Raw genomic sequence first — 12,171 nt, 5'->3', positions numbered from 1 at the left:
AAAGAACTGAAATAATACAGAGTGTGTTCTCTGACCACAACAAGATCACTACAAATTAATAACAGGAAAGTCTTTAAACACTTGGAAACTAACTAACATACTTCTAAACAATCCATGGTCAAAAAGTCTCAAGAAAAAAAATTTTCTAAAATACATCGAATTAAATTTTTAAAAAACCACAAAATTTGTGGGACACAGATAAAGTGGTGCTTAGAGGGAAATTTATAACACTAAGTGTTTACATTAGAAAATGACAATTCTATTGGGGGAAGATGGCGGCAAGATAGGTGGGAGCAGAGTCCACTTCCCCTCTGCACCAGTGAAACACCTAGCTGATCGGAGGAACAGAGTGAACAGCCAACAGTATTCCAGCATATATGAAGATTGGAGACCAAAGATAGAGGACATGGAAAGATCTGATGGTAAGAAGAGTGCTTAAGGACAATAAGGTCCCTGGGACCAGCACAGGGACCAGGGTGGCTGAAGCCCCGGACAAGCACAGGGTCTGCTGCAGGATTCTTGGGAGAGTGCCAGGCTGGGCTGTGTGAGCAGCCAGGTGCTTGTTTGGACCAGGGGGGCTTGAATAAGAAGAATTTCTCAAAAAGAAGAAGAAAATAGAGGCACTCAGCAGCTAATTAGAGAACTCTCTGCAGCAGCCCCGGCCTCTGGCGCCCCTCCCCCTTCAGCCCCCTGGACTGTGAACAGGGGATAACCAGCCCCAGTGCTCACCTGAAGCCCCATTGTGCACACCCAGATTAGGGGACTGGGGGCCCAAAACTGAAACCCCAGCTGGCTGCCCACACCTGAAACCTCGGGTGGGTGTGCACCAGGAGCAGAGGCTAGCTGCCCCATGCACAGGCCCAAAGCTGGGACCAGCGGGCCGTGTGACCCAGACCCAAAGCAGCAGATCAGCTGCTCCATGGCCTGGCTGCCTGCCAGCGACCACACCTAAAAGCACAGGGTCTGAACAACTCCTACCTAGCCCCTGCACACAGAGCCCTGCAGGGCCTACTGGCTGTCTAGGACTAAGGCAGAACACCCAGCAGAGGGGAGCTGCAGGGCTAGGGGAGACTGCATTCCCCCAAAAGACTCGACCCATTAGGGGGCTGAACTACCCCATAGCAGCACCCAGAGCCCCTAGCATCTAAGACAGCAAAGAGCAAGAAGGGGGTGTGTGAGTTGCCCCTAACTGGAGCAACTCAAGGACAGCACAACTGGTGTACTAAAGGCCTAGCAGGGAGCAGAAGGACCCCGAGGAACTGGACTGGAGACTGAACAACAGCGAAGAGCGTGGCTCAGGAAGAGAGAACAGTGAAACCAATCCTTCCAAACACCCCCTCCCGTTTCACAGACAGGAAGACCAGCAGAACTAAACTGACTGGTTTAAAGCCAGCAGAAGACTTTTTTTTTTTCTTTTTCTTTCCTCCTTTCCCCCTGAATTCCTTCTTCCTTTCTGTCCTTCTATATTTTTTTATTCCTTCCTCCTTCCATCCTTTACCTTTCTTATTCCTTCTTCCTGCCTTCTTTTATTTATTCTTTTGTTTTAATTTTTGTTAAAATTCCTTCTAATCTTGCCTCCGATCTTTCTTTATTCCTTCTTCCCTCCTTCCTTTCCTTTTCTGTTCGATTTTTCCCTCCGTCCCTTCTTTTTTTTTTCTTCTCCCCCCCCTTTCTCTTTTTACCACAGGTGAGAAAATAAAATCTGGAGTGCTGAAAAGACCAGAGTTAGGCTGTGTTACACCCATAAATGTCAGCTCAAGACCAATGAGCACAGGAGATTAAGGAGACAGCACCACTGAATCCCATTGGCATTCTACCATAGAAGTTCATACCATAAACCCAGGGAGTCAGAATAGATCAACTTAAGAAGCAGAGGCTAACAAGAAGAGTCTCACAAACAGTGGGAAGACAAAGAAACAATTCCCAAATGAAAGGACAGGAGGAAGCCTCAGAAAGAATGCTAACTGAAAATGAGGCAACTCAACTATGAGATACTGAGTTGAAAGCAATGGTTATCAGGAAGCTCACTGAGCTCACTGAGCTCACAGAGAACTACAAGAAACTACAGGGAAACTACAATGAACTCACTTCAAATTATACTAACATGAAAAAGGAAATAGAAACTATCAACAAGGGCTAAGAGGAAATGAAGAATACAATTTCTGAATTGAAGAACACAGTAGAAGGAATGAAAAGCAAACTTGGTGAAGCAGAGGATGTGATCAGCGAGCTGGAGGACAAAGTAGAAAAAAACACCCAGAAAGAGCAAGAAAAGGAAAAGAGGCTCAGAAAGAATGAAGAGGGATTAAGGGAAATGCAGGACAACATGAAACATAATAATATCCGTATAATAGGAATACCAGAAGGAGAAGAAGAAGAGCAAGGGATAGAAAACCTGTTTGCAAAAGTAATGATGGAAAATTTCCCTAATGTGAGGAGAGAAAAAGTCACCCAAATCCAGGAAACACAGAGAGTCCCAAACAAGAGGAACCCAAAGAGGCCCACTGCAAGACACATCATAATTAAAATGGCAAAATTCCAAGACAAAGAGAGGATCTTAAAGGCAGCAAGGGAGAAACAGGAGTAACATACAAGGGAGCCCCAATAAGGTTAGCAACTGACTTCTCAATGGAAGCGCTCCAAGCCAGAAGAGAATGGCAAAAAATATTCCAAGTAATGAGAACCAGAGGCCTGCAACCAAGACTAGTTTAGCCAGCAAGACTCTCAATCAAGATAGAAGGACAAATAAAGAGTTTCCCAGACAAAAGAAGTCTAAAAGAATACACTTCCACCAAACCAGCTCTGCAAGAGATGCTAAAGGAACTGCTTTAAGGAAAGGAAGGAAAAGAGAAAGACAGAGGAACACAGGTAGGAAAAAATGGCAATGAATAACTACCTATCGATAATAACCTTAAATGTAAATGGATTAAATGCTCCAATCAAAAGACATAGAATAGCTGAATGGATAAGAAAACATGACCCACACATATGCTGCCTACAAGAGACCCATCTCAGGACAAAAGACTTATACAGACTGAAAGTGAAGGGCTGGAAACAAATTTTCCAAGCAAATGGACAGGAAAATAAAGCAGGGGAAGCAATACTCATATCAGACAAAATAGACTTCCAAAGAAGGGCCACAAAGAGAGACCCAGAAAATCACTTCAAAATACTCAAAGGAAGAATCCACCAAGAAGACATAAACATTGTAAATATATATGCAACCAACATAGCATCACCCAAATACATTTAAAAAATCTTGGAGGACTTCAAGAAAGATATTGACAGCAACACAATTATAGTAGGGGACTTTAACACGCCACTGTCAAAAATGGACAGGTCTTCCAAACAAAATATCAACAAGGAGATTGTGTCACTTAACAATAACCTAGTTGAAATGGACTTAACTGATATATATAGAGCTTTTCATCCCAAAGAAGCAAAATACACATTCTTTTCAAGTGTCCATGGAACTTTTTCAAAGATAGACCACATGATAGGACACAAAGCAAGCCTCAACAAATTCAAGAAAATTGAAATCATATCAAGCATTTTCTCTGACCACAAGGGACTGAAACTAGAAACCAACCCCAAAGGAAAAAGCCCAAAACACTCAAAATCATGGAGACTGAATAGCATGCTATTAAACAATGAATGGGTCAAGAACGAGATTAGGGAAGAAATCAAAAACTTTCTGGAAACAAATGAAAATGAACTCACAACAACCCAAAACCTATGGGACACAGCAAAGGCAGTCCTGAGAGGGAAGTTCATAGCAATACAGGCCTACCTTAAGAAGATAGGAACATTTCAAACACACAACCTAACCCTACGCCTACAAGAACTGGAGGAACAACAACAAAGACAGCCCAGAGCAAGCAGAAGGAAGGAAATAACCAAGATCAGAGCAGAACTAAATGACATAGAGACTAAAAGCACAATTCTAAGGATCAATGCATCCAGGAGCTGGTTCTCTGAAAAGATAAACAAAATCGACAAGCCTTTAAGTAGGCTCATCAAAAAAAAAAAGAGAGAGGACCCAAATAAACACAATCAGAAATGAAAGAGGAGAGATTACAACTGATACCACAGAAATACAAAGGATTGTAAGAAATTACTACTAAGCACTGTATGCCAAAAAATTTGAAAACCTAGGTGAAATGGACACATTTCTAGAAAAATATAATCTTCCAAAACTGAATGAAGAAGAAGCAGAAAACCTGAACAGACCAATAACAGCAGAAGAAATTGAAGCAGTCATCGAAAAACTCCCAACACACAAAAGCCCTGGACCTGATGGTTTCACAGGAGAATTCTACAAAGCATTTAAGGAAGAGCTAACCCCTATCCTTCACAGACTATTCAAGAAAAAAATCCAAACTGATGGAAGACTCCCAAACTCTTTTTATGAAGCGATCATCATCCTAATCCCCAAACCAGATAAAGACACAACAAAGAAAGAAAACTACAGGCCAATATCACTGATGAACACAGACACTAAAATTCTCAACAAAATATTGGCAAACCGCATCCAGCACCACATTAAAAAGATCATACACCAAGACCAAGTGAGACTCATCCCAGGGATGCAAGAATGGTACAATATTAGCAAATCAATAAACATAATACATCACATCAACAAAAGGAAAGACAAAAATCACATGATCATATCCATAGATGCAGAAAAAGCATTTGATAAGGTACAGCACCCACTTATGATAAAAACACTCAACAAACTGGGAGTAGAGGGAGCATTCCTCAACATAATAAAGGCCATATATGAGAGACCTACAGCCAACATCATACTCAATGGTCAAAAACTTAGAGCTTTCCCACTAAGATCAGGAACGAGACAAGGATGCCCTCTCTCACCACTCCTATTCAACATAGTATTGGAAGTCCTAGCCACAGCAATCAGACAAGAAAAAGCAATAAAAGGCATCCAAATTGGAAAGGAGGAAATGAAACTGTCACTGTTTGCAGATGACATGATAGTGTATATGGAAAATCTTATAGACTCCACCAAAAAACTACTCGACCTAATAAATGAATTTGGCAAAACATCTGGATACAAAGTCAATACTCAGAAATCAAAGGCATTCCTGTACACCAACAACGAAACTGCAGAAAGAGAAATCAGGAAAAAAATCCCATTTGATAAAGCAACAAGAAAAATAAAGTACCTAGGAATAAACCTAACCAAGGAGGTAAAAGACCTGTACTCGGAAAACTACACAATATTGAAGAAAGAAATTATGGAAGACACACAAATGGAAGCATGTACCATGCTCATGGATTGGAAGAATTAACATCATCAAAATGGCCATACTACCCAAAGCAATTTATAGATTCAATGCAATCTCTATTAGAGTACCCATGACATATTTCACAGATATAGAACAAACATTTCAGAAATTTATATGGAACAATAAATGACCCCGAATAGCTGCAGCAATTTTGAGAAAGAAGAACAAAGCAGGAGGGATCACAATACCTGATATCAAACTGTATTACAAGGCCACTGTAATCAAAACAGCCTGGTACTGGCATAAAAACAGGCACATAGACCAATGGAACAGAACAGAGAGCCCAGAAATAAACTCAGGTGTTTATGGTCAATTAATATTTGACAAAGGAGGCAGGAGCATAAAATGGAGCAAAAACAGCCTCTTCAACAGATGGCATTTGGAGATCTGGACAGCTACGTGCAAAACAATGAAACTCGACCACCTAATTACACCATACACAAAAATAAACTCAGGATGGATAAATGACTTAAATATAAGTCATGACACCAGGAAAGTGCTAGAGGAAAACATCAGCAGGAAAATGTCAGACATTCTACACAGCAACATCTTCACTGATATGTCCCCTAAAGCAAGGGACATAAAGGAAAGAGTAAACCAATGGGACCCCATCAAGTTAAAAAGCTTCTCCATGGCCAAAGAAAACAGCATTGAAATGAAAAGAGAACCAACAGTATGGGAAAACATATTTGTCAATGATACCTCAGACAAGGGTTTGGTCTCGAAAATATATAAAGAACTCACTGGACTCCACTTCAGGAAAACAAAAAACCCAATTAAAAAATGTGCAAAAGACTTGAACAGACACTTCTCCAAGGAGGACATACAGAGGGCCGAGAGACATATGAAAAGATGCTCAGCATCACTAGCCATCAGAGAGATGCAAATTAAAACCACAATGAGATATCACTTCAGACCGGTAAGAATGAGCATCATAAATCAACAAACAAGTGTTGGAGAGGATGTGGAGAAAAGGGAACCCTAGTGCACTGTTGGTGGGAATGCAGACTGGTGTAGTCACTGTGGAAAACAGTCTGGAATTTCCTCAGAGAAGTAAAAATGTAACTGCCTTTTGACCCATAATTCCACTGCTGAAATTATATCCCAAGAGCCCTGAAACACCAATGTAAAAGAACCTATGCACCCCAATGTTCATAGCAGCACAATTCACAATAGCCATGTGCTGGTAGCAACCTAAGTGCCCATCAGTAAATGAGTGGATCCAAAAACTATGGTACATTTACACCATGGAATACTATGCAATAGAGAGAAAGAAGGAGCTCATACTCTTTGTGACAGCATGGATGGAACTGGAGAGAATTATGCTAAGTGAAATAAGCCAGGTGGTGAGGGACAAATACCACATGATTTCACCTTTAACTGGAACATAATCAAGAAAAGAAAAAAGCAAGCAAAATATAACCAGGGACATAGAAATTAAGAACAATTTGACAGTAACCAGAGGGGAGGTAGGAGGGGATAATGAGGGCAAGGAACTACTATAAAGGACACATGGACAAAACCAAGGGGGAGGGTGGAAGTAAGGGACGGAGGTGGGTTTGACTGTGGTGGGGGTAGGAAGGGGAGAAAATGCAGACAACTGTAATTGAACAACAATAAAATAATTATTAAAAAAAGATAAATAAGGAAAGAAGACCTTTAAACTTAAAGGAAGCAGTCACTTTCGCATTGCTGGGGAAAGGTGGGGGTATGCCAGGTTCAATGGGGAGATGATCCCAGTGATATCTGGAATTGGGAGGGTGGCCTTTCAGATTCTCACCTAGAATTGGGTATAAATTTGCCCTTTTATTGCTCTGGACATAATATAACTGTGTGGTACAAAGATTGCTGTGTTCACTGTAAATAAAATGTATGCAAGAAAAATGCAGAGTCAGAGTCTTATCTAGTTTAAAAATTCAGACCAAGGTATAACACATGTTAAAGTAAAACTGTATGACTCAGACAAAAGGTCCCAGCCACTATGGAAACTAGAGAAATTCAATAACCATTCCAATATTGTTTTTTCATCTGAGAATCAGTATTATTAATAGCTTGTAGGGTTTATGAGAACCAAGTGACATTAAACTAATATATGTGTAGATTACTACCTTGCAATTACTGAGAGTTACAAAGTACACAGTGATGGAATAGACAGGCCTCCAATTTCATTTTTATCAGATAATTTGATATTTTGGTCTTGAAGAAAGTTCTCAAGCACAAGAAACTGGTATTTGTTTGGTCAGTATATAGAACCTAAAATTAACAAGAGAATAGTTTTTAATAAGCAATTGGTATTTCTGTGTTCCTAAGAAAATGGATTTAGAAAACCATATGTAAATGAGAACTCTCTGAAAACTGCTTCTCACATCTAGCCAAATTTTCTTGGTTGACTGATTTTTTTAGAATCGCACTAAAGCTTATTCATTATTTTGATATTGAAGGCCAACTTCTCACAGACTCATCCACTCAGAGAGTCTTCAACAACCAAGGTTTCTTGGAGCTCTTAGAATTGCTGAGAATTGAAGTAATTATCTCTGGCAAAACATCAGTGTGAACACCATCTGTCTGCTTGGGGCAAGAGAAGGTAATGAAGAATGTTGAGTGAAGTTATGACTCTGGGATGGGAGAGTGACTAATCAGCCAGCCTCTGCTATGTGGTTCTTCAGATACACAGACACTTCTGCACACACACACACACACACACACACGCCTGCTCACACACATCAGAATGTCCATGTGTAAACACCAAATTATCCAAATTGTCTTGTGTGTTTCTGCTTGTGCATTTGTTTTCATAATTTGGTTCAATAAAATTATCCTAGACTCAATAAATAAAACCTATTCATTTTCACTAACAGATTTAAATGTCACATGTAAATGTATTTTACATGAGAAAGTAAAGCTCACAAAATATTTTTGCTTGAACACTCTGAAACAGGGACCAGAGGTTTCTTCCCCCTCTGTCAGATATATTATGTACAAATATGTGGGCTTCACAAAAGATTGAACGATCTCATCCCCTCACTCACATCCTGTACATAGTAAGACATAAATGTATATTTCTCATTTGGGCTACTCATGCTAATAAAGAGCCGATAACACAGAAATCACTGAAAGCAATTGGCAATTCAAAAACAATTTACATTTAGGTTTTAAATATATTAAATAACACTAATTCCATTTCTTAGTGACATGATGTGAATATCTATGGCAATAGGAAGATATTGATGAAGTTTGGACCTTGTTGGACCTGTGGCCTTGTCATACAGACACAGTGTATTTCCAAACTGCATCTTTGCTCTGCTTCTCTTTCAGCTGAGAATGGTCTTCTCTGCTTCTGTCAATGAGATTCATGCTCACTTGTGACCTAAACTACTAAGTCCTGTTAACAACATGAGGGATGCATGTGCCCTGATTGTCAAACTTGAAACAATTTGGGTATGACCCCAAAATATCCTAGTTCTCCTTAGTAGTATATTATCAATCAGTCATCCATTAATGAGTTAAAAAGTGGAGATGATGCAAACAAGGAAAGAAAAAAAATGCATCTTAAACATAAGAAGAAATGTTCAATTTCACTAACAGTAAAGGAAATTCTAAATAAAAGTAAGATACAATTTCTAATCTAATAGTTTGACAAAAACCTTTTTTTAAGTTTGATGAAACAACTATCTTTACACTGTGTGTAAATGGGACATTTTTTCCACAGATTGGCAGGTGTGTAAATATGTAGAACAACTGGGGATGGCTATTTTGAAATATCTAGTGAATTACAAATACTTTCATACTTTGACCCAGAAATTCCACTTCCAAAAATGTATCCTGCATATATAGGGACATAGGGAAAATAATGTACGTACAAAGGTATGTAATGCACTATAACTGCAAAAGAGTGTAAATGACCCAGCTGTCCATTAGCAGGGGATTGGCACATTCACCAACCATCTGAAATATATTACAGTGCATACATACAAGGCAATATGATGAAACTGCAAAAAGCATAAGGAAGCTCTGATGTACTGAAAGGTAAATATCTACATGATATATTGTTCTGTTAGGTACAGACAGCATAGGTGACATTTATATATTTGTATTTGCTGATGCAAACATGAAGAAAACCTCTGAGAAGATTTACCTGAAGTCAATAATTATGGTTACTTGTTGCTGCTTGTAATTTGGTAAAGGAGAAAACTGGGTAGATGGGAAATGTGCTGGGAGGAAGATAATATATTTTTATATTTTCTGATTTGTAAAAGACATTAATTAAGGCATTATCTAATAAAAACTAAACAGATACATATTCAAATAGTGAAGTAAATTTGCTATTTTAGTGGCTAAATCCTCTAAGTAACTACCAGATGTGCTGTACTGAGCCTCCATCTGAGTGCACTGGGGAACACTGTCCTGATGGGTTGGAGGTCTTCACACTGGTGAGGAGGCAGAGGGGAGGGAGGTGAGAGAAGGGAGGGATTGGAAGGGGAGGGGACATAGCATTTGTCTTCCTGATGAAGACTCCTTTTAGGATGAAACAGCTCTTGAAATAGTAAGTTAAATAAATTTATTACCATCTGTTTTTCCTTTAATTTGAACAAAAATTACCCATTTAGACAAAATGGTATTATTTAATCATAGCATTCTGTGATTTGAGAAACAAGTATCCAACAATTCATTAATTCACAATTGTTATGACAAGACCAATAGAACTGAAGGAAGAAACCTGGATTTCCATTCCAGCACAACTGTGGAGATCGGCTGTCCTGTGGAAAATCACTTAAAACATCTGAGTTTTTACTTTCTCTCATGAAAATTGGCATCAGCCATATATGTCCTGCTCGTCCTCCCAGGATGTCATTAGATTCCACATGACAGTGGGCTGGGACAACACTCTAATTCAGGTGTCATCTTGCAAACCAGCAGCACGATAGATGTGCTGGCATGGAGCTGCCTCGGGCCCCTGCAGGTGTGGTGATCAGAGCCTCTCGGTGCCATAGGAAGACACAGTCCCAACAGAAGGCAAAGTTTCTAGCTACCTGCTCTTTCTGACAATGGTCAGCTTGCTATTGGTGTTCCAGAGGATAAGAATTGCAATGGACTAATGACTTTCAGAACTGCATCTACAACTCCTAGGGCCAGGAGCTCAGAGCCCATCTTAGATGAAAAGAAAAATCTGCTCCCCAAAAGGCATTATTGTAGACTTTGCACACATAGACTCATTTGCCATGTTTCTCTGGGTTTTGGGGGGTGGTGCTTAATCAGCCTTGGTCTTTTCAGCAGACACTATTCATAAAGCAGGAGCCACCACTCCACAGTCTTTAAAACGAACTCTAAACACCTATGATCTGGCATGTGAGTTTCTTTCCACCTGCTTGGTGGTACTTCTCAAACATCACGAGATGGTCTTGGAGAGTTCAAAGTTGACAAAATACAAAGAGAGGTGTACCCTTGTATCCTGATGCATATATTAAAACAGGGTTAGCTCCAGAGAGGTTCAAGGCTCACTGAATGTCTCTCCAGAGTGAATGCCATTGGTAACATTTAATATCTTCCTAACATATGAAAATACACTCTTATCCATAAATACAAAATTTAGTAGGAGGAACTAAATCTAGCCAATGAGTTAGTAAGAACTTACTCTTGGCTTTGGAATCCATCTCACAGATTATGTATAAAATGATGTGTGTCTGGAAGAGATCCAGCCATTGTTAATATAACTAGAATGGTTTACAGGACAGATGTAACCTGACAGCCAAGGAGAGTGGACTGGAATGTGCATGTGTGAACAATGATGACTTCACTCTACTAGTCTGTTGGGTTGGTAGATGCCATTGAGTGAGCTTGTGTACTGTGTGGTTGTTGCTTTCAAAATGAGTGAATGAGAAGAGCAGTAAATCTGCACCAAATTTTGCATTAAGCTTGAACATTCCTCCATGGAAACTATTCAGATGATTTGAAAACCACAGCTATGGACAACAGGCGATTGGCAGTTTCATCATGACAATGCACCTGCTCATGCATCACGTCTCATGCTGAGGTATTTGACGAAACATCAAATCACCCAGTTGACTCAGCCCACCTACAGCCTAGATGTGGCACCCTGCAACTTCTGGCTTTTCCCAAAGCTAGAATCACCTTTGAAAGGGAAGAGATTTCAGACCATTGATGAGATTCAGGAAAATGTAATGGGGCAGCTGATGGCAATTAGCACAACTGCCTGAGGTCCCAAGGTGCCTGCTTTGAAGGGCACTGAGGCATCATTGTCCTATGTACAATGTTTCTTGTATCTTGTACCTTCTTCAATAAATGTCTCTATTTTTCACATTACATGGCTGGATACTTTCTGGAGAATATATATTTCTCCCAAGTTGTGCTTTGATGTGCTGACTTCCCTAGCAGACAAGCACTTTGAGTTGAAAGAAGCTAAACTGACCAGAAGTGAACTAGTGAATAAAATGAATCCCTCACACATTCTTCAAAAGAACCAAGGTTTTCAAAAAAAATGGATGGTCTCAAGCCCTACCTGGACACCCCAGCATCCTTCCTACCTCTAAAATGACTCCAACACCCTCCCCTCTGGTCTCACAGGTCTTGGGCATATAGAAGGGCAACACCCACTGCTCATCTCAATGAGATCTAACCCTTGAAGAAACCTGAGTGAATGTAATTATGTTACCTAGCTTGCATTCTGAAAAGGCTGGTGAAATGTCAGAAGTTTAACAGTGATATTTCCATACTGAGACAGTTTTGCTATCATGAGAAAAAAATGTTCCTCATTTTAGCATTATGCCCTTCCTCCAGTGATGGGGTCACTGGGTGCACAATTTTGATTTTCAGATTGAAAGATCCTGATGCTTTTGTGACTGGCTGA

The sequence above is a fragment of the Desmodus rotundus genome, chromosome 10 (genome assembly GCF_022682495.2).
Source record: "Desmodus rotundus isolate HL8 chromosome 10, HLdesRot8A.1, whole genome shotgun sequence".
NCBI lineage: Eukaryota > Metazoa > Chordata > Mammalia > Chiroptera > Phyllostomidae > Desmodus > Desmodus rotundus.
The sequence above is the reverse complement of the archived record's forward strand: the minus strand, read 5'-3'. Positions refer to the sequence as shown.